Below are 20,835 nucleotides of genomic sequence, written 5' to 3'. Positions count from 1 at the left end.
GTGTGGGTCCTAATCAGCCAGGGTTTCGGGTGAGCTCATTGTGAAACCTGGCCCCACCTTGTCATGTGATTTCCTGAGGTCAGATGGCCCAGGATGTGAGTGGGCGTTAAGGCGTCTGGGGAGGGAACTCAAAACTGGATTATAGATGGCAGACAGTTGGTGTCGTAAACCACCGCCTCTGTTCAAAGATGGTCGCTCACAGTGGACATAGATGGCCTCTTTCACTCCTCTTTCAAACCATCTGTCCTCTCTGTCCAAAATGTGAACATTGGCTTCCTCGAAAGAGTGACCTTTATCCTTTAGATGCAGATGAACTGCTGAGTCTTGTCCCATGGAGGTGGCTCTTCTATGTTGTGCCATGCGCTTGTGAAGTGGCTGTTTGGTTTCTCCGATGTAGAGGTCTGGGCATTCCTCGCTGCACTGTACCGCATACACCACGTTGTTAAGTTTGTGTTTAGGAGTCTTGTCTTTCGGGTGAACCAGTTTCTGTCTGAGTGTGTTGCTGGGTCTGAAGTACACTGGGATGTCGTGCTTGGAGAAAACTCTCCTGAGTTTCTGCACAGACGCCTTAACGCCCACTCACATCCTGGGCCATCTGACCTCAGGAAATCACATGATAGGGTGGGGCCAGGTTTCACAATGAGCTCACCCGAAACCCTGGCTGATTGGGACCCACACCCACTTTCACACCTTGGCTCATGTGATTAGAGGATCATCAGGGGGTCCTTTGTCCCTCTTTGGGGGGAAACTCCCACTGGGTTTAAATCTGGGACTCCCCACCAATTGACCCTTAGAACTGAAGAAGCTTCTCGGATGAGAGGTGAAACATCTCCAAGCAACTCAAAGAAGTCCAGACACTTTTCTTTCCAAGCTCCTTAGTCATAATTGTTCATGCTAATATAATTGTAACCTATGTTGTAGGAGAGAAAAATAACATAGTCATAACAGGACTATCCTCTGCCCATGAGCGCTTTGGCACGGGTGAGGTGCCCATGGCAGCACCCGCTGCTTGTTGAGAGTAAGAGCGATACGCGCTTTCACGTCAAAAAGTCATCATAAATAAGTCTCCAATAACAGCAGAAAAAGTCACCAGATTTGTGGCTAGTCACTTTTTAGGAAAAAAAAGTCGCTAAGCAGGTCTGAAAACTCGCTAAATATAGCAACAAAGTCGCTAAGTTGGCAACACTGCTTCAGTGTCAACAGTGTGGATTTTGGAGTTAATTGGTGTTTTGGCTTTAAGGAGTGAGCGAGGTTTCACAGGAGAGTTGGCTGAAGGTAACAATCTCCTGCAGGTTTCGTCTCATAATCCAGGGTATGGCCTTGATGGAAGGAGAAAAAATGAAGGGAACAGTATGGATGGTAGGTAAGAGGAAGTGATTGGTGGTCCAAGTGAAGAGAATGAGTGGGGAAAGGTGGGGAAGGGTGGAAACATGCGCAGAGCAAGTGAAAGGAAGAGGAAAAAGAGAGACATGAGGGTAGTACAGAAGAAACCGACATGTCAGAAGGCAAATCTGTGAATGTCAGTGCAAGCTTTGAAGAAGAGGGCGTAAAGAAAATTGGTCCACTTAAATTAAGAAAAACACTTAAAGCACAAGTTGGACAAATCAAAAATGCTAAGATTCTTGAAGATGGGAATTTACTGATCAACAAACGAGGATCCTGCAGAAAGTGACAGATGCAGAGGCGTGTTGTTGAGCAAGAGAGACAGAGTGAAAAACCCATGATAGGGAAGAAACGAGTAATGAAAAAGGTTGTGGACATGGTTGAAAGAAATGTCATAGTTCACCTGATATTCTTCATATCTAAACTAAGTAGTTGGGCAAGTCAAGAAGGGGAATGTGGTGGTTCAATTTATACCCATATTAATCCTACAGTGGAATGCAAGGAGTCTTTTGTCAAACGGTCAAGATTTTAAACAGTTTATATACAATCAGACAGAAAAACCTGGCATAATTTGTATACAGGAAACATGGTTGAAGCCTTTTTTTGGACTTTATTTGGATATATTGCAGTCAGATGTGATAGGAAAGAAGGGAATGGAGGTGGGTGTCTTTCATTGAGTGAGGTATTCCATATAAAATAAGGGAAAGGGGATTTGGACTATGTAGGAATAGAGGTATGGATTAGAGGGAAGGTATATTATGATCAGTCCACTGATAATTTGTTTAGGGATGACTAAAACAACACCAATATGTGCTTTACAAGTAAAATCCAGAGAAATATTACAAGGCAAGAGTTAAAGGTTAATTACTGGATAAATTTGAAAGTTCATAATAAAAGTCATCCTATTAGAAAAATGTTAGAAAATTTTTGGGAAAGAGGAAAGGATAAAAAAAAAAAAAAATAAATAAAAAAATAAAAGTTTTGGGTGGGTTGAGGATAATGAAGCTAGAGCATTTAAAGTTTATTACAAAGAATTCAGTCAGACAGTACAGTGGCTTTCAGGCCTACATGGACATGGCAATACATTAATGTAGGCAGATCATTATTGGATATAAAGAAGAGAAAAATTACAACAGATATTTGTCAAGAATGTTAGAAAGGAATAGAAATGTGGGGAAACCTGCAGTCAGCTGAGACTGAAGTAGTCACTTGGATGAGCGACGAAACATTTCTTCCACTGAAAACGTCCAGATGAACAGAATCAACTGTTTGGGATTTACTCACCTGGATGACTGAGGATTATCTACAGACCTCGGAGACAGGATTGTAACGAGGCACAGATCTAAGGAAGGTTACAGAACAATGTCTGTAGCCTTGAAGGTTTCAGTGAGCACAGTTTGGAACCACCAGGACTCACTAGAGCTGGCTGCATAGCTAACAGGAGGGACCAGGGTAGAAGGGCCTTACTCAGGGAGGTGGCCACGAATCTAATGGTCACTCTCACAGAGCTCCATTGTTACTCTGACAAGAAAGGTGAACATTCCCGAAGGACGTCTATCTCTTTTTTTTGGAAGCAGAAACTGGGAGAGGCTGGAGGGAAGGATGTACACAGCAATGGACGGAGACATCCTTGATGATAACCTGCTCCAGAACGCTCTGGACCTCAGGCTCAGACAAAGTTTTATCTTCCAACTGAACAGTTTTTGGAATAAGGCTGTAACGTGACAAAATGTGGAGCAAATGAAGTGCTGTGAATACTTTCTGGATGCACTGTAGGCTGTGGAGTTTAAATGATTCTCAGTTGGTACTAAGGGACCCAAAGTGTGTGCAAAGATTAACCCATCCCTACACAATTACACCATGAACACCAGCCTGAACTGTTAATGTAATGATACATGATATATGTGGTTTACACTGAGTTCTGAGCCTACCATCCAAATCCCACAGAAGAAATCGAGACTGCGTATTGTTTGCGTAACAATGCAGTTCAACGCCCACTCACATCTTGCATCAGGTGATCTCAATAGGTCCCGTGATAGATTAAGGCAAGGTCTCACAATGGTTTCACTCGAAACTCTGCTGATAAGGACCATATCCCTTTTCACACCTTGGCTCATGTGATGAGACACAACTCCCACTAGGGCTTAACTACCTGGGACTCTCCACCATCCAGTGTTGGAACTGAAGAACCTCTTCGAATGAGAGGCGAAACATCTTCAGGAAACTTAAAGTAGTCCAGTCGCTTTTCTTTCCAAGCTTCTTAGACTACCATGACCTTGATAACTGAGAACCTTCACACACACTACTTCTGTCTGTAAAGCAAAATTGTCATGTCCAAATTTCCGTTTCAGAGCTCTACACTGTAAAATGTAATTCTAGATGTTTGTTATTTCAACATATTATTCTATATCAGTTTGACGATAGATGACTGAAGTTGTTGTTATAACATAGAATTATAAGTTAAAAACGTCCCAATTACACCAAAAAAAGCTAACTTGAAAACTCATGTCCAGCTAAATCAGCAACTTATGTGAACTTGACAATGTGGGTAAGTTGAGCACAGCAGGATTCAAAACTGCCTCACGTGACTGCTACCGAGGTGCATCATGGGGAATTGGCGGTTAACGACATGCTCACTTTACTTGGACGTTTTCTAATCGTCTTCTTTGGAATATGCTTTCAAGGTGAGTAACATTGGTTATAACTATAAGGAAAGACAGCTACAAAAGTTGGAACATGCTTTGAATTTATGGCATGATGTGTGTTTTTCTTTTACCGAAATGTTTGCTTTAGCTAATGTAACTTTAGCCGACAAGGTCCAGCTTGTGTGTCATGACCAAACTTGACCTAATAAACTGACACATGGCCTTTTTTATGGGTTTAATGTGGCACTGACCAAATCACAAGTATTGTGCCGCTAGCTTTAAGGTTGTGCACTCAACCACTGTTGCGATATTAGCAAGCTAACTCAGCTAATTAATAAAGCTTATTTCATATTGTCTCTGTACTTGTAAATTTCTTTCAAGTTCACAGGCTGTTGTATTTTGGTGGAAGTTCATTTTGGCAATATTTCCAATAACTGACTGGGTTCAAAAAGAACTTTTGGCAGGACTCCGATGCTTGTTGTCATCTGTTTACCCCTATGTAATCACTTAAGTTGTTATTAACTGCTGCATGCTAAGCTGCAAGAGTGCACTGAGGACTGAGACAAAATATGGTCTACAAACCAGCATTATATTAGTTTTTATCAGATAGTCCTGCAGTGTGTTTATTTTTGCTTTAATTCTATTGTGCAGTTATTTGTTACCCTGAAATGCTTTATGCTTAACAACAGCTCACTATTTTAACTTATTTTTGAACTCTTGTGATCAGTATGACTAGACTGTGTGAGTTTCCATACTAAAAGAGCTGTAGTGATAAAATAATTGGCATCAGAGACACTGATTTTTGGCATGGTATACTGCAGAAGTGTTTTTTTTTTTGTTTGTTTGTTTGTTTGTTTTTTTGGGGGTTTTTTTTGCATAATTTAGCTTTTAATTAAACTGCTTTCCCTGTATTGTAACAAAACTAACATTGTTTATATGTCAGAAAATTAGCAACATGAATAAATGGCGAAAACAATATAATTATAACATATATTTTTATTTTACTTATTTTAGGTCTGTGAAGCCAAAATTGATGCTGGGGATTTATTTTTGTCAGTGGAGTCAAATGGTAAGTTACAATTTGTGCATTTTGTCATACTGGAAACACCACAGATTATATTGTAACTTAATAGCTCTGTAGAACAAATGATATAAAGATTGTAGTGTCAGGGTACTTCTTAAGAAGTAATATGGCACTATTGATGATCACATGCAGGTGGCATAAACTAAATATTCAGACGTGTTACCAACAAATGATTCATTAACAAAAGCAATGGAGCAGACTGTTTAGGTTCTTGTGGTTGTAATAACATCCATAACTGCAAGTTTGTCATTAATTTATTTTCACAGGTCTAGATGATCACATCTGTCTTTGTCATTTAAATGAGGTGGACTTGCAAACTTTGCACTCTTTTGGGTAAATTGCTGTCCACTACATATACACAGAATGTGCACAGTATTTCAGATCTAAAAGGGAGTATGTAATGGACTTGCTGGCTTTAATGTAAAAAGCCTGTTGTGTAACTTTAATGAGGCAGTTGGACTAAAACAGTATTGCTCATCAAGGTAAACATCTGAGGAATAAGGAAATTGTTACTTGTCCTTTTACTCAGTGTTCTTTTAATCGCACGCGTTTACTAAAGTTTTACATCACATAAGTCATTTTCACAATCATTCTACTTTAAAAGATTTCGAGACAGAGCTTATTGTTCTCTGAACTTCCTTGTTTGCTGAACGGCAGGTAAAGTGCATCTTTTTGTTTGTTTGCTTTTGTGTGTTTGTGTTTTCTCTAATGGGCCTCAGATGACCGTTTGCTTAAATTTGGGTCTCAAAGAATCTTTTTTTTATTCTGCCTGTACTCTCCACCCCTCTTCTTCTATTGCTCAGGTTGAAGCAGAATTTGCCCGTCTTACATCTGTTGACCTGAAAGGGTTCCTTTTGCTGTGCTTGACCATCATGGAGAGGTTCGTGGAGCTGTACAAAATCAAGAGCGGCATAGGAGGGCTAACTAGGCTCATAAGATGCTTCGGTGATGATGTAAGTGTTCAACTGCGAAATCTAATCCTTTGTTTAAGTTTTAGGTTATCCAGTTCAACTGATGAACTCATTGAAAGAAAGCTGATAAGTAAAGTCTGTGATCATATTTCACAACCGGACATTTAGTGTGGTACCTTTACAGAATCTATGTATATTGGTGGTAGGTTGGATATCATATTCTACTTGAATGTCCTGATAAGCCTGATTCAAAATCTCCAATGATAATCATATATTGATGGAATTATGTATCAAAAAGCTGTGAATTTGGAGCTGTCTACATGCTTTATAAACACTGTTTAAAAAGTGTTTTTGTTTTCTTTTTGACTTCTTTGACCAGAGCCCTACACAAAGGAAGAGGACAGAGGACCTCATTTTCTAAAGGAAGATCCCTCACACACTTTCAAGACTGTGAAGGTTAGCATTGTTTCTTTTAGTAAATTTAATAATGACAGCACCACAGTGGATTTTAAATGAAACATGTGGCATCTATGAAACAATAGATGCCACATGATAACATGTGTACTTTTTCCTCACCAAATGTATTATTACAAGATCTTTGACACTGGATTTGGTCTGGGTTTCAGAGAAACTAACTGGCAAGCTAGCATTGATATTATTAGTGTCTTGTGTTTATTCATGTCTTCACCAGGGTCTTTGACATTTCGCTGCTGTACTGTTCACTTCAGCTTTGTTTGATTTCTCACATTGTATATTGTAATGGCAGAGATATTAGGATATTTAAGGGCCTGCAGTGGCTGCTTCAGCTGTGGGGGGCAATACTTTGGTGAAATGTCCTGGACCCTGGAAAAGAGACTGTGTAGACTGGGTAAGCAATTAAAGGTTACTGGCCGAGAGTCATTGGGCAGCTGGGTAAAGGTGGATGTTGATATTCAGTGCCAATTATGCAACCTGTTCAGCCATGTCTATATGCTCTTTTTTCATGCTGTTAATATAGGGGGAAAAATAAACTTTAATCAATAAACTGATTAAAGAAGCATTGTCTATGGAGCCATAATCTGATCCTGTAGTGTAGCTGCAGTTTGCACATTTCATGTATTCTCAGCCAGATTTGGTTTAGAGCACAGCCAATATTTAGCATAAGTAGATTTAAATTCACACACTGGTGATGGCAAGCTACATTGTAGCCACAGCCGCCCTGGGGCGCACTGACAGAGGTGAGGCTGCCGGACACTGGCACCACCGGGCCCTCTGACCATCACCGGGCCCTCTGACCACCACCAGTAGGCAACAGGTGAAGTGTCTTGCCCAAGGACACAACGACTGAAACTGTCGGAGCCGGGGCTCGAACCGGCAACCTTCCAATTATAAGACGAACTGTCAACTCTTGAGTCACGATTCAGTCATCCACCCATGTGTGTGAATGACTGAATGTGTAAAGCACTTTGGAGTCCTTAGGGGACTAGTAAAGCGCTATACAAATACAGGCCATTTACCATTTAAATTGAAAATTTTGTTTGAATTCTGCAATTGAAGACATGCTCAGTTATTTATGAACATGGTCTTTGTTTAAAGCAAGAAATGGATTTGTAACATGGGGGTGCATATCTCATTCTGAAAAAACTTTAACAACTAATAAGTGTTACCCAAAGCCAATCACCATCATCCAAAGCATCAGTATGGCTCTTCATGAATTCTTAAGCACAAGGGATATTGTGTAATTGTAATTGTGTAAAAAATTTTTTTTTTTTTGTCTTTGAACCCTTTTATAGCCGACAGGTATTGAAGACACGTTTTCTAAGAGGATGAAAGTTGGCATTGCGATGGTGAAAGAAGAAGACATCATCGATGTGTTGGTCGTCCTTGAGGCGGCAGTAATCCTGTCTAAGCTGAGGGATGTCTCAAGTGCCATTTCCATGCTGATGGGCCTTCTTTTTGCCCTCAACATAGACTATCCAAAGGAACTTAAGGACATCTTTGAAGTCATTCAGAACATCCTAATGAACATTGGTGGAAGGCAGTGCATCTCACTAGTGCATGGTCTAAGAAACAGACTCTTGCAGAAAGCCATGCAGAACTGTAATTGTATGCTCACAGCATACAATTGCCTTAGTGTTAAGGACAGTTTTTATTTTACTGTTTGTTTTTTTTGTTTTTTTTTTATTCTTGCAAGTTCTCATTCTCACTTTTGTATGTCACTAAATGACTACACTTTACATTCCAGATTAGACAATTACTCATTTGTTCATGGTTTAAGAAACTTATGTGAACAACAATGTAATGGTGGACTCTGCAGATGCTTATCTCATGCAAGTCAGTAGTTTTTCCTTTGTTTTGCAATTGAGCAGACTCAAACTGATGTTTCTGAAATATTCATATTATCAAATGTTTCAGAAGCATGCACTCATTTTCAGAGATATTGGTTCTGTGGAATTTGTTGCAATTGTAAACGAAGACAAATACAAGAGTTTGATTTCTTAGTTGTTATAAACTGATCTTTACTGTCACTTATCAAAGGTTTTGTACTATTTTCATATTTCAAGTTTTATGCTAACAGGTGTGACTGAGCACAATGAAGTTTAAAAATTTTGCAAATGTAAAGAATAACTTTTCTAAAATAGCAAGTGTCCCATTGATACATTACATTAATGCAGACTTTATGTTGTTACTTCACAAGAATCACTACTGCTCCTGGAGTATTGGTCAGAATTTAATCTTCACCCAAACTGGGCTCAAGACCAAGTTCAAATTTATTGTTTCACAGGGAGCAACCTTTGAGTTTTGATGGATTGTGAGCCTGATGAGCTACGTCACTGATTTTTCTGTTTCTCAGATGACTAAGATGGCACAATAAATGGTGAATGTTGGGTGCTCATGAGTAATTGTCTTGTCATGTTCTTAAAACAAACTTTCTGTATGAAATGATCAGATAGACTTTAATGGAATCTGTGGGGTTTTATTTTTTTTTTCTGTAAACAGAAAATTAATTTAAAGGAATGTAGATATTTAAACCTGAGCTCTAAGATAAACCTAACAGGTAGTTTTGCTGAAATGGATGTTAGAAAGCTAAAACAAAACAAAACAAAACTTAAGATGTTTAATACACATTTTTCTTTACATCCAGTCAATCAACTCTGATAATTAAAATGAAACTGATTTACAAGTTCACTCAGCTACCTTAAGGAGCTCAGTTAATTAATAAACTTAAATCAACTTAGCTAACAGATTATGTTAGGAATCTATTTTAGCTTAACTAAGTTAAAAGAACTACTAAAGTATTTGAATTAACTAAAAAACCCAAGTCAGCTGAACTAGGACAAGAGTTTAAACAATAGATTATTTTAATTTAGCTGAAAGGGTTTTCCCAAGTAAAAATGACAATTAAAGGAGTTGAACTGACTAACAAATCTCAGCCAACTAAACTAAGACAAAAGTTTAGACAACATGTGATTTTTTTTCATTAAGATAACAATTGGTTGTGTTATAAGAACAAACTCTATTTCTTGACTTAACTTAAAATTTTAAGGCAGCCCTGTACCTGATATTTTTAAGTTGAAACAACAAGTTATATTTTACAGTGTAGACTAACTTTTTGACATGGGCGCAACGGTACGCCTAACTTTAAAAATTTAGGCGTACCGGCACAAAAGTTAGGCGCACTCAAATTTTTCAACCGCATCGCTTAACACCGCAGTTTTACATGTGCACTTTCTTTGGGGGGGAAGTCCATACAGACAATATTCATTTCTAAATTATTAACTAACAAACTTGTGCATAAATTGCTTTGTCAATATTGTAGAAATTGTTAAACTTAATCATTATCTCGTCCTTCTCTGACGACCTGTTTGCTGCTGCTGAAAGGCTGTGGGGAGAGGGGACACTTGGGCAGTGCATTTATTGCAGCATATAATGTGTTTTCTGGATACACGGTGCTTTTTCAGCATTCAAAGATTGATGGCACCGTGTCAGAGCTGGCTATGAATTTCAGACGGATCAGGCCTTAACTTAACACAAAAGTTATCAATAGTTCTTTTCATCTTTTCTTATTACCCACAGCTACATCCACTTCTGTCAGGCCTAGGCTGCTCACTAGGGCTGGGTATAGGGCTGTGCGATATGACCAAAATCTCATATCCCAATATTAAGACATCTATCGTCCGATAACGATATAAATCACAAAAATGTAACTTTTTCTGTAAATTCTGTGAATGTCGGGCAGCTCGACTTGCGTGAAGTGTTTCCAGCTGGGCGTCGCGTACCTGGAGTCGAGTGCTTTAACTGATGCATGAAACGATACATTTTTAGACATAGGTTGCCGCCGTTTTCTTTCTGAGTATTTATTACACAGCGTGCTGCGGGGAAAAGCCTGTTCTAACGTTTGAGTCTAAGGTTTATTTTTTAGCACCTGACGGCTCTTTTTTGCTTCTTATCCGTAAATACTCTGCATCTTTCACGTGATTCAGTTTATTTTGAAAAGTCTCAACAGGATCTTGAGCTTTATTGTGAAAGGTTTATGTGGAAAATAAACAAGCGGACACGAGGTGGTTTTACCGTCGTTGTTGCTAATGACAACGCATAAAAACAAGCGCTTTTCCGTCTGTAGTGTGGTTATATTAAATATAAGAGAGAGAAGTTTAGGAAATTAATACAGCCACTACAGTGACCATCAAAACGATGAAAAAATATTGTCGTAAACAGTTTATTTTGCGACACCACAAAACAAACAATAGCGTAAAATGAAACAATAGACGTTTTTATATCGTCATCCGATATATATCATTATATCGAACAGCCCTAGCTGGGTATCATCACTGATTTCTATAATCCATTCGATTCCGGTTCTCAAAGTCCTGATTCGATTCAATTTAGCCTCAGACAGTCAGAAATATTATAATTCTGATCATTTATCAGCACTGATACATGTGAGACTTCATCAGAATTGTGAACATCACAGCAGATGCCTTTGTGTCAAAGTAACTGAGAATAAAACACAGAAAAACATGAAGCAGATTTTCCTGGTCTGGCGTTTTATAGCAGATAACCTTAAAAATATTCTGCAATTTTGCATAATTTTAAGAAGTTTAAATTTCTTCAGTATTGAACAGCAGAAATTAGGCTTTCTTGTCCGAGGTCATTTAAGTGAAAAAAAGAAAAAGAAAAGAAAAAGACAGCGGCCGACAGCGCTGTAAACAACGGTAGACTGGTGGGTAATAAGCGAATGAATAATGCAGAAAACAGAGATTTGAGACGGGAAACTGTTCTTGAAATACAGAGAGAGAGAGAGCTGTGCATGAAGTGTGATTTTTTTTTTCTTTTCTTTTTTTTATTGTGGTGGAAGCAAAACAGCAAAAGTCAGAGGGAATTCATGACGACATTGATCAAATGTGAAGCGCAGTTTGCTGCTTCTTTTGCTGCTGGCTCGGCGAATTTTGGTTGGAGAAACAAAACCTGCAGCTCAGAATCAGCGCAAAAAAGACGGAAACACAGCGCGGACCCGACGCATCAGAATCGCTGAGCTCCGACAGCGTGTCCGTGTTCGGGCCGTGGGGTGAGAAAGCCGAGAAAGACAAAGCTGATTCTGATGCGTCGGGTCCGCTCTGTGTTTACGTCTTTGTGTGGAATCCTTTAATGAATTGATATCGCTTTATTCAAGCTACTCACCTCTCTCTTCCACCTGCACTTTCAACTGGACCACGGCCAATCAGAGAGGTCCCGCCCCTGACTATCTCTGATTGGTTTAGTCCACGATAGGGACATAATGTGTGTCTGTTGTTGACCACACGGAGAGTTGCAGAGATTTGATTTGATTTTTTGATTTTTTTTCTTGTTACCCGAAAATATTTGGTCGCACCGGTGCAACCAAATTTTTTTATTTTATTTTTTTTTTTAGTCGCACCACTGAAAAATTTGGTCGCATTTGCGAACAAATTGATCGCACTCTAGAGCCCTGCGTTTGTGTTAATGTGAGAGCTGTAGTGATTATGGATGTATTTATTCATTTTCTCACTTAAGAGATTGTCAGGTTTGCTGGTAGCTTTCAGTCTACGAACAAGAGCAGCTTGAACCCCCTATAAGAATGGAAACTATTGAAATAAAGTTCCTGAACAGCTGAATGTCCTGCTGTCAGCCAAGGCTTTTTTTTTCAAAAATCAAAGTGAGATTTTTCTGAACACTGAAGCAGGACTGGGCAACTCCAGGCCTCGAGGGCCGGTGTCCTGCAGGTTTTAGATCTCAATCTGGGTCAACACACCTGAATCAAATGATGAGTTCATTACCAGGCCTCTGGAGAACTTCAAGACATGTTGAGGAGGTCATTTAGCCATTTAAATCAGCTGTGTTGGATCAAGGACACATCTAAAAAGTGCGGGCCTCGAGGCCTGGAGTTGCCTTCCCCTGCACTAAAGTGTGTGAGCTAAATGATAGTTCATCAGCACTAGAAGTTATAAATTTAACACCTGTACAAATTAGTTTGGGGGAACTATTAGAACTGGAGTTTTGTATATACATCTGAAAAATGTCTTGACTGTGTATGACATGATGTATCCAAACATCTGATTACAGGTTCCATCTCTGCCAAAAAGGTGGGGGATTTTGGTGTGTTTACTGCTTGCATCGACACAAAGGAAAATAACAGTCTCAGGTTCGAGCCTTCAGTGTTAATGCCACTATCACATCGAATGCATATGCTGTACTGAACCATAACATTAAATGGAGTGTGCCTTTATATTAACCATACCATTTGATCTTTTCAAAGATTGCAGTGCTACTATCAAGACTGTTCACACCCTCCCTATAAACCCTTCAGCTGTAAATTCAAGACATCGAATGGAGGTATACTAGCTACAATGAAAAACGTGATGTGCAAGAATTACACTGTCCCATTAACAGAACACAGTCCTGGCGAGTTGCAAGAGACTGGTAATGTGACAAACTTCACATGCACACTGACAAGAAACAAGAGGACTGAAACGAAGAACATCACCATAGACTACAAGACACAAAAAGAAAAACGTAAGTATTCATTACCCAGCACCCTAACTTTGCCCCTAGATTTCTTAGCAAGATGCTCTTGTCCCAGTGTACCAACATTTTATTCACCAGATAACCCAGAATGGGTTCCATGTTAGGTTAGGAGAGAAATATGTTTTTACAAAGGAGATCAACTAATCAATAATCATTACTTTAGAGATGCAACGCAGTTGTAAAAAGCCTAGTTGGAACTACCACAAAGGTCATTTTGAGCACCTTGGGAAGTGTTGAATGCCTGTTTATAAACAGACATTGTCCACTTTAGGATTGCATGTGTGCAAAATTTCACAAGCATATAGCCACCTTTAAACTGTTGAGCAAATTTCGCAGGTGGGCAGAGACTCATAGCAAGGATTTAGTTCAGCAGGTGATCACTTAAAGGTCAGTGGCTCAGCCAGTCTTAAATCTTCACTGTAATCAAAATACAAGAGAAAGTGATTTATTTCCTGATTTCCTGTTGGCTATAAATTGCTAATACTACCCAGTCATATGCAAAGTGTTAACAAATTGTTTTTCATCCATTGTGTTTTTTTGTTTTCTTTTTGTTGATTTGTTTATTTCCATTTTAAAAACTTACAATAGCTAAAACTGGAAAATGAAATCAATATTTTGTGCCAGTATTGAGCCCCAACTGTGCTTGTCAGTGTAATAATTTTGTTTAATTAACACAAATATCAAAGTAAGTTGATACTTGCCAGTGTCCTAGTATTTAAAATGGATTTATCAATAATTATTATGTAAAAAAATTTGAAAAGTGCTCTAATGCATTCAAAGCATTTTGAATATGTTCTAGGCTTTAGGGGACGATGGTTAGCATATAATTGACAATTTCCTGGCAAACCAGCTTCCAGTTTGGATTCAGGAGACAGACACTATCTGTACTTTTAAAATTCAAACTTTCCTTTTTGCTAAAGCATAAAGTTAGGGCTGGATAAGGTGACCCTGAATCCTCCCTTAGTTATGCTGCAATAGACGTAGGCTGCTGGGGGATTCCCATGATGCATTGGGTGTTTCTTCTTCACTCACGATGTGTTAATAGACTTCTCTGCTGAATCGTACTTGTTATTAATCTCTGTCTCTCTTGCCTGGCATGTCTTTATCCTGTCTTCCTTCTCAGATGGCCCCGCCCCTCCCTGAGCCTGATTCTGCCGGAGGTTTCTTCCTGTTAAAAGGGAGTTTTTCCTTCCCACTGTCGCCAAAGTGCTTGCTCATAGGGGGTCATGATAGGTTTGTAGCTTAAACCTATTCGTTGGAACGTTGAAGACAATTTAATTACACAGCAAAGCAAGACACGAGTAGGCAAAGTTCTTTATGTTTCCGTGCACGGGAGAGAACCGGACAAACGCCGTTCCTTCGCTTGACCCCAGTTTCTCTTGTCCCCCCCGTAACACTGCTCTTTAATTGAGGTTACATGAATATGCATAGGGTCATTAACATATGACGTCTTAACATATGATGTTGTTTTGTTTTTTTCACTGTATGTATTATTGTAGGGTCTACCTTACAATATAAAGCTCCTTGAGGCGACTGTCGTTGCAATTTGGCGCTGTATAAATAAAATTAAATTGAATTGAAAAATAGCACACTCAATAATTAATCAGATATCAAAGAAAATAACTGCCAGGTTTAACAATTCTAAATAACTAGTGCTTGCAATGTTACTGATTTATTTATTTTTAATACATCTTTACAGTAGAATAGATCTGCAGGTGAAAGACAGAATTTGTGGTTAAAATAATCTAAAATAAATGAGCTCATGTCTTTTTCTAATCACGTTTCCTCGATCCTAAAGCTTACCAGATACAACACTGAAATGAATATGAGTGTTGTCCACTCATGCATGGTGTGGAGTGCCGCAGTTGAATCCATGCAACTTGATGTGTCAAGAGAACAGATCAAAGAAGTTAAAAGAACTCGAGCTCAATAGAAATGCAGTTAATTCATTCAAAATCCAGCAGAAAGCCTTAACTGTGTAGCAGCAGCATCACTGTCAGGCTCCATCAAACGAGATGAGACGTGCTCTTCTTATCCTTACAGAACGAATCCCAAAGTGCTGTGCTGCAAGCCCAACCTCCCTGTGGCCTGTGGTGCTCCTCACTCTGTGGAGAGTGGTTGACTCCTGATGAAGGAAGCATGAAGGACTGTCTCTGACCGCTTTGACTAACACAGATGTATCTGTTCCATTTAGCCATTTTAAAATTTAAGAAACTTTCTAAAATACATTTCTATGCAGGCTTCCATTACTTGCTTGATCCCCAAGTACATGCAGTAATGCAGTATGTTAACATATAAACTGAATTCCAACTATGATGTATGATAATATGATATATTAAAGACTTATGAATTAGAAGTATTAACTCACTTCCGTTGTGTCATTATTGCTTTTTTTTTTTTTTTTAATAGGACGTTTGGCCGTCATTGAAACCAGCTCCTGCTGCACATCGCAACACAGTATTCAAAAGCACCTTAGTTTTCCAGCGTTAAGAGTTTGTGGAACAACCTAGATGTGAGGATAGGGAAGCTCAGCGTCACAAAGATCTGATAGCAAGGAAAATGAGTTCACTGAGTGGGCGAAGCTGTATTTTTGTCCTTCTGTGAGCTCCAAAAATGTTGGGACACCGTGTAAAATGGAAATAAAAACAATGCAATGATCAGCAAATCTTAGAAACCCATATTTTATTTACAGTACAGCATAAGATATACACCAGATGTTTAAACTGAGACGTCATACTATATCAGGAAAATTGCATATTTTAAATTTGATGCCAGCAATACGTCATAAATAAACTTCCAGAAGTCTCTTATGGATTGTTGTTAAAAGACGAGAGGGTAATTGCTGCATTGAATATAATATGGCTATGTGGGATTCTGTTTTATTACAGTGTTCCAGCTTTCACTGTGGGTTATGATATTCACTGTTCTCTGAGCTTCTTGCAACCTTTCATGAAAGCACTGAGTCTAATTCTTACCTTTTGTGTAGTACAGAAACTGACATGTTTGATTTTGCTTGGTAAATTCCTCTAAGCCAGATTGTTTTTTTTGTTTTTTTTTAACCTGTCCCGTTTGGTTCTTTTGCCATCAGAATTATTGTCTAAAGGCGAAGAAAGATGCCCAACGGATTTACTTTACCAAATGGACCATCCCAGCCTTGCCGTAATGGTCCATTTGATTCACCTTTTATTGTTTATTTTATTTTCACTTGCTGAATACGGGACAGACTTGACTGGTGGAAAGAAAGGGGAGAAAGAAAGAGGAAAGAAAACAGCTGAGAAGAGGGACGGGAAAAAGGGCAAAAACCAAAACCAACAGAATAAGCAGACAAAAATACATATATCGATCACCTGGATCACCTGTTGAGAAAGAAAAAGAAAGCAAGCAGAAGAAAACGAGAGTAATAAACAACATCACAATGATATATGGGAATATGACAGTAAATACTAAATATTAAACATTATTGTGCAGCACGTGAGATCGACAGCGCACAGTGTGCTTTGAGGTAGGAGCCAAAAAGGGTGTAGTTTGTGTGTGTGATCACCCGTGTGTGCACCTGTGAGCATGAACGCGCTTGTTTTTAAAAAGGTTCCTTCATGTAATGATCTGCTAGAGGGTGTGGGGGCCACTGCCCGTCCTCCAGGGCATGAAGCAGGTATGGAGGAGATCAAAACTCCAGACATCCAGAGGCCCCCAGAGCACAAGAGACCAAGGAAGACCAACAGAGGGCAGCCGCACTATCCCAGAAAGAGCTGAGGAGAGTCCCAGATGAGGGGTCACTCAGCAGCCGCGGAGCAGAAGCTTGGGGGGGTTGCAGTGACGTGCCCGTGAGCTCCGCCCGGCAGCCAGCTGTGCCTGAGTGACCGAGCCCCGGGCGAGAGGCCAAGGGCACCCCATCCCAGTGGCCCGAGCGAGCCCCAGGCTCCAAGCCCCGACAAGCAGCCGCCAAGGAGTGAGCGGTGTGTACCTGGGCGCCCACCCCAGGACACAAAGAACCACCAACGCACCGATGTCTGAGGGCGTCTGCCACCGGCAGGGGAAGTGGTGGGGGAGATGGGCCTCCAAACCTTGGAGGGCCTGAGATGTCCCCAGAGAGGTGGCGCCTGATACCCAACCTGACATATAGACACAGACATACAGGCACACACAGATACAAACATCTATTCCCACCCTCATGCTCTCATATACAATTACTCAACACTCACCCAACGTGGAGACAGACATAGAGAGACACTGTACACACAATCACACTCCCCAAGCGTACTCTAAGCCCCGGGTCTAGGTACCCCTTGCCCTGGAGGGGAAACTGCGCCCAGACCCAGGTGGTGTTACCCTTTTCCCTGCGGTGGGGAGAAGCAGACTGCCCCGACTCCGCAGCAGCAGGGAGGCCCCACATTCCAGACCCCAGTCGGACGGCCAACTCCTCCTCCTAGCCCCCCCGCTCCAGCAGGCCACAGAGAACGGGGTGTAGGAAGACCCAAACCTTCCTCCACCCGCTCATATGTAGTGTTGATGTATGTGTGTTCTAAGGTGCATTTAAAACCCAGGAGGGCATGGAGCTACCTGCCAGAGCAGCAGGTAAGCGATAGCCCCTCCTGCTAGCCCTCAATGTCTACGTGTATTTAAAATTGAGAGGTGGGCAACGACGCCAGGGGTGAGGTTGGACACCCTGATGGTAATTTGGAATCCGTGTAGCGTGCCCACCCCCAAGATCCTATATGTATGTGTAATGAGAGTGTGAGTAATGTGAATGTCTAAGTTGTGGGATAAAATTGAGGTGGAGGCAGCCAGAAGGGGACAGAGGGGGGGGATGTCTCCCCTGCACCCTGGTGACACACCCCTACCCCAAGGCCCTGCATGTGTGGGTGATTGTGGTGGAGCGGGAAGAGGGAGGCAGCTGGAGATGGGAGGGAAGGAAGGAGGGGCAGTGACCCCTCCTGGGGCCAGCTCCCCGCTGACCCCAGTAGGCACCCCCATACTCTGCAACCCGCCAGGGAAAGGGGGGCCCAGGCCCATCCGGACCGGGGCCCAGTGCAGCAACGCCGCCCAGCCCCACAGAGCCCGGGACAGTCCACCTGACCCCACCACAGAGAAAACTGCACCCACCCCATCATCCACTCATCTTCCAGACTACACAAGACAATAGACGCCCAGGCTGAGATCTTCCTCCACCTCTCCTGTATCTCCCCTCCTGCAGAGAGAGTTCCTGAAGAGAGGAAATCTCCTGCAGGATTTGACAACCTCCCCCACCAGTTGAAGAGCCCCCAGGTGGTTCGATGCACAGGCGGCACCCTGCGCCAGGAATGGGCCCCCATACACCCACCCGCCCACAACCCGGCAACACACCAACCAGGACCCAAGCCCCTGAGGCTTGGCCAGGGCCCCAGCCCAGAGACGGAGTGCCCCCAGAACCTCACGCCCATCCCGGACCCACCCAGGGGCAGCCAGGCTACCAGGTCAGTAACCCACGTCCGTCAGCACAGACCCTCCCCTAGCCCTGCTGCACGCAGCCACGAGGAAACCGTCACCTAAGAGCCAACAGAGCCCTTAATTGGCCATGACCGCTACCCCGGGTTGAGCCCCTCAAGGAAGATGCTCCTGGGGAACCCCCTGATGCCCTAAGCCTGTCCCTACCCCCACACCAATCACAACAGTGAAGGTGGGACCAAACTAAGACCCCCCACCCCCACTAGGTGATGGAGCTGATCAAAGGAGCCCAGAGCAATTGATCTGATGTGGTGGCAGAGGCTGTATCAAGACTAATGTAATCTAATAGATAATTTCTATATTGGTTAGAATTAAGATTATTTTTATTTTTCCAGTTCATGAGGACTGTTGAGAGATTGTTGATTGTTAGTAGGTAATAACTCTTAGCCTTTGCCTTTACAGCATGACTACCATGCAGAAGTGTTTCTCTATGTAACCCTGAATTGACTTAAAAATAAATCTAGAAAAGAAAGGCATGTTCTGCAAAACACCGGGGGGAGGGGGCTGGAAACATAAGTAGCTACTGGATTGTGACTGTAGTTCTTTAAATATGTCCTGTGGAAGGCAGGATGGGACCTGCTGGTTCTGCCACACAGTCAAAATGATCTGACTCTTGCTCTCCAGCTTCACAGGGCTAAAGTGTAGTGATGTAAAGCGCTATACAAATACAGGCCATTTACCATGTCTGTGGTCAACAGAGTTGTGAGCTTTCTTGTGTTTGTCTGTGTTCCAGCAGGAGACAAGACGCTACCCAAGGTCAGTGCTCATACTTATCTGAAACCTGTGAGGAGCAGCACGGCTTGTGCTTTGATTTTAGCATAAATGCACATTTAAAATCGCAAGCCAAACAGGAACCACATAAAACATGCGTCTTGTTTTATCTGCAGTGACCTAAGATGACTGCCATGAGTAGATTTATTACATATCAATAAAATCTGTGGAAAATTGATCAGATGTCTTTAAAAAAAAAAAAGGTCATGTTGTAATATCATAATTTGACCACTAGGTGATGACAATAACCACGTGAAGTATCAAGGTCTGTGAGCTGTGGCGTGTCCACCGGGGTGGCCTGGGGGGGCACAGGCCACCCCCCCAACCAGACTGGCCACCCCAGGTGCCACCCCGAAGCTAAAACAATAAAATTCAATGAAATATCAAATGTACGATTATGTTTTCACAGTGAAGCTCAGATATCCGAGTGTAAGTGAATGCAGCATCGGCTTCTGCGCTATGAGCATCATGTTAGCAAAGGTAGGAGAGCCAAGCACGAAAGACAGCACCACAGAAAACAGTTTTTCAGCGAAAGATTGAGAGGTTAACATTGCTGGACTGGCCATCGAGAATACCGGGCATTTGCCCGGTGGGCGGATGAATTATTTATTTATTTTTTTTGTAACGGCATGAACAGTGAGAGGTGGTGGATTGGCCAGATGCTGGCCGATGTGTAAAAATAACTCAGTTGTTTGGTGGTCGCTATGTCGGAGCTTCCACAGAGGCCAGCAGGTGGATGATGGAAGGGGAGGCAGGCGGCCACCGGTCCGAGCGTCAGGCGAACTGAACTTCAGGTAAGAGATTATGACCTGCAGTCTATCTGGGTCAGATATAAACCAAGTTTAGGTGGAGTTTATTTTCATTGTGCTGACTTTTTACAGTCAGTTACAATAACTCATACTCGTAGCTAGCATGACGGAGTTTCTATACAGTTGGGTGGGTGCTGTGATGTTATTGATAGTGAACTTTATTCATAAGTTTAGTTAGTAGAGTTGCCAATGGCTCCTTAAAAATGGAATGGTCCCTCATTCAGAGAAAATATTACACTTTTGGTATTGAGCGGAGAAGAGACGCAGTTTGTCCCGTACTTTAGATATAATGAAAAAAAGACACAAAGCTGGAGTTATTCTGTCTTTACGCTGCAGCTGCCTCTTCTTCTCTCATTCTCTCCCCTCTCTCTCCTGTTTCTACTTCAATCATGAAACTGATCAATGATCAGCTGATCGGCTTTTCTCTCTTGTTTATTTATCGCCCACTTTGCGCCAGAAAGAGGAAACCAGCGGATGTTGCGCTAAACAACAGCAGCACGTTTAAGCTTGATCAGCTGTTGTTAGAATTTATTTAATATTTCTTTCTAGTATCAGCTGATGTTTGCTGGAGCCACAGCTGTAAAAGCTGCTGGTCATGATATCAGTTTGGATATGTGATGAGAGGGAAACATGAAGATGAAACCAGGAGATGTCCTTACTGAATCATCAGAGCTGAACAGGTGATGGAGAAACAGGTTTACCTTTTAGGTGACATGAATGAGTTG

Source organism: Oreochromis aureus, linkage group 14 (assembly GCF_013358895.1).
Source record: "Oreochromis aureus strain Israel breed Guangdong linkage group 14, ZZ_aureus, whole genome shotgun sequence".
NCBI classification, from domain to species: Eukaryota; Metazoa; Chordata; class Actinopteri; order Cichliformes; family Cichlidae; genus Oreochromis; species Oreochromis aureus.
Note: the sequence above shows the minus strand (reverse complement) of the source record.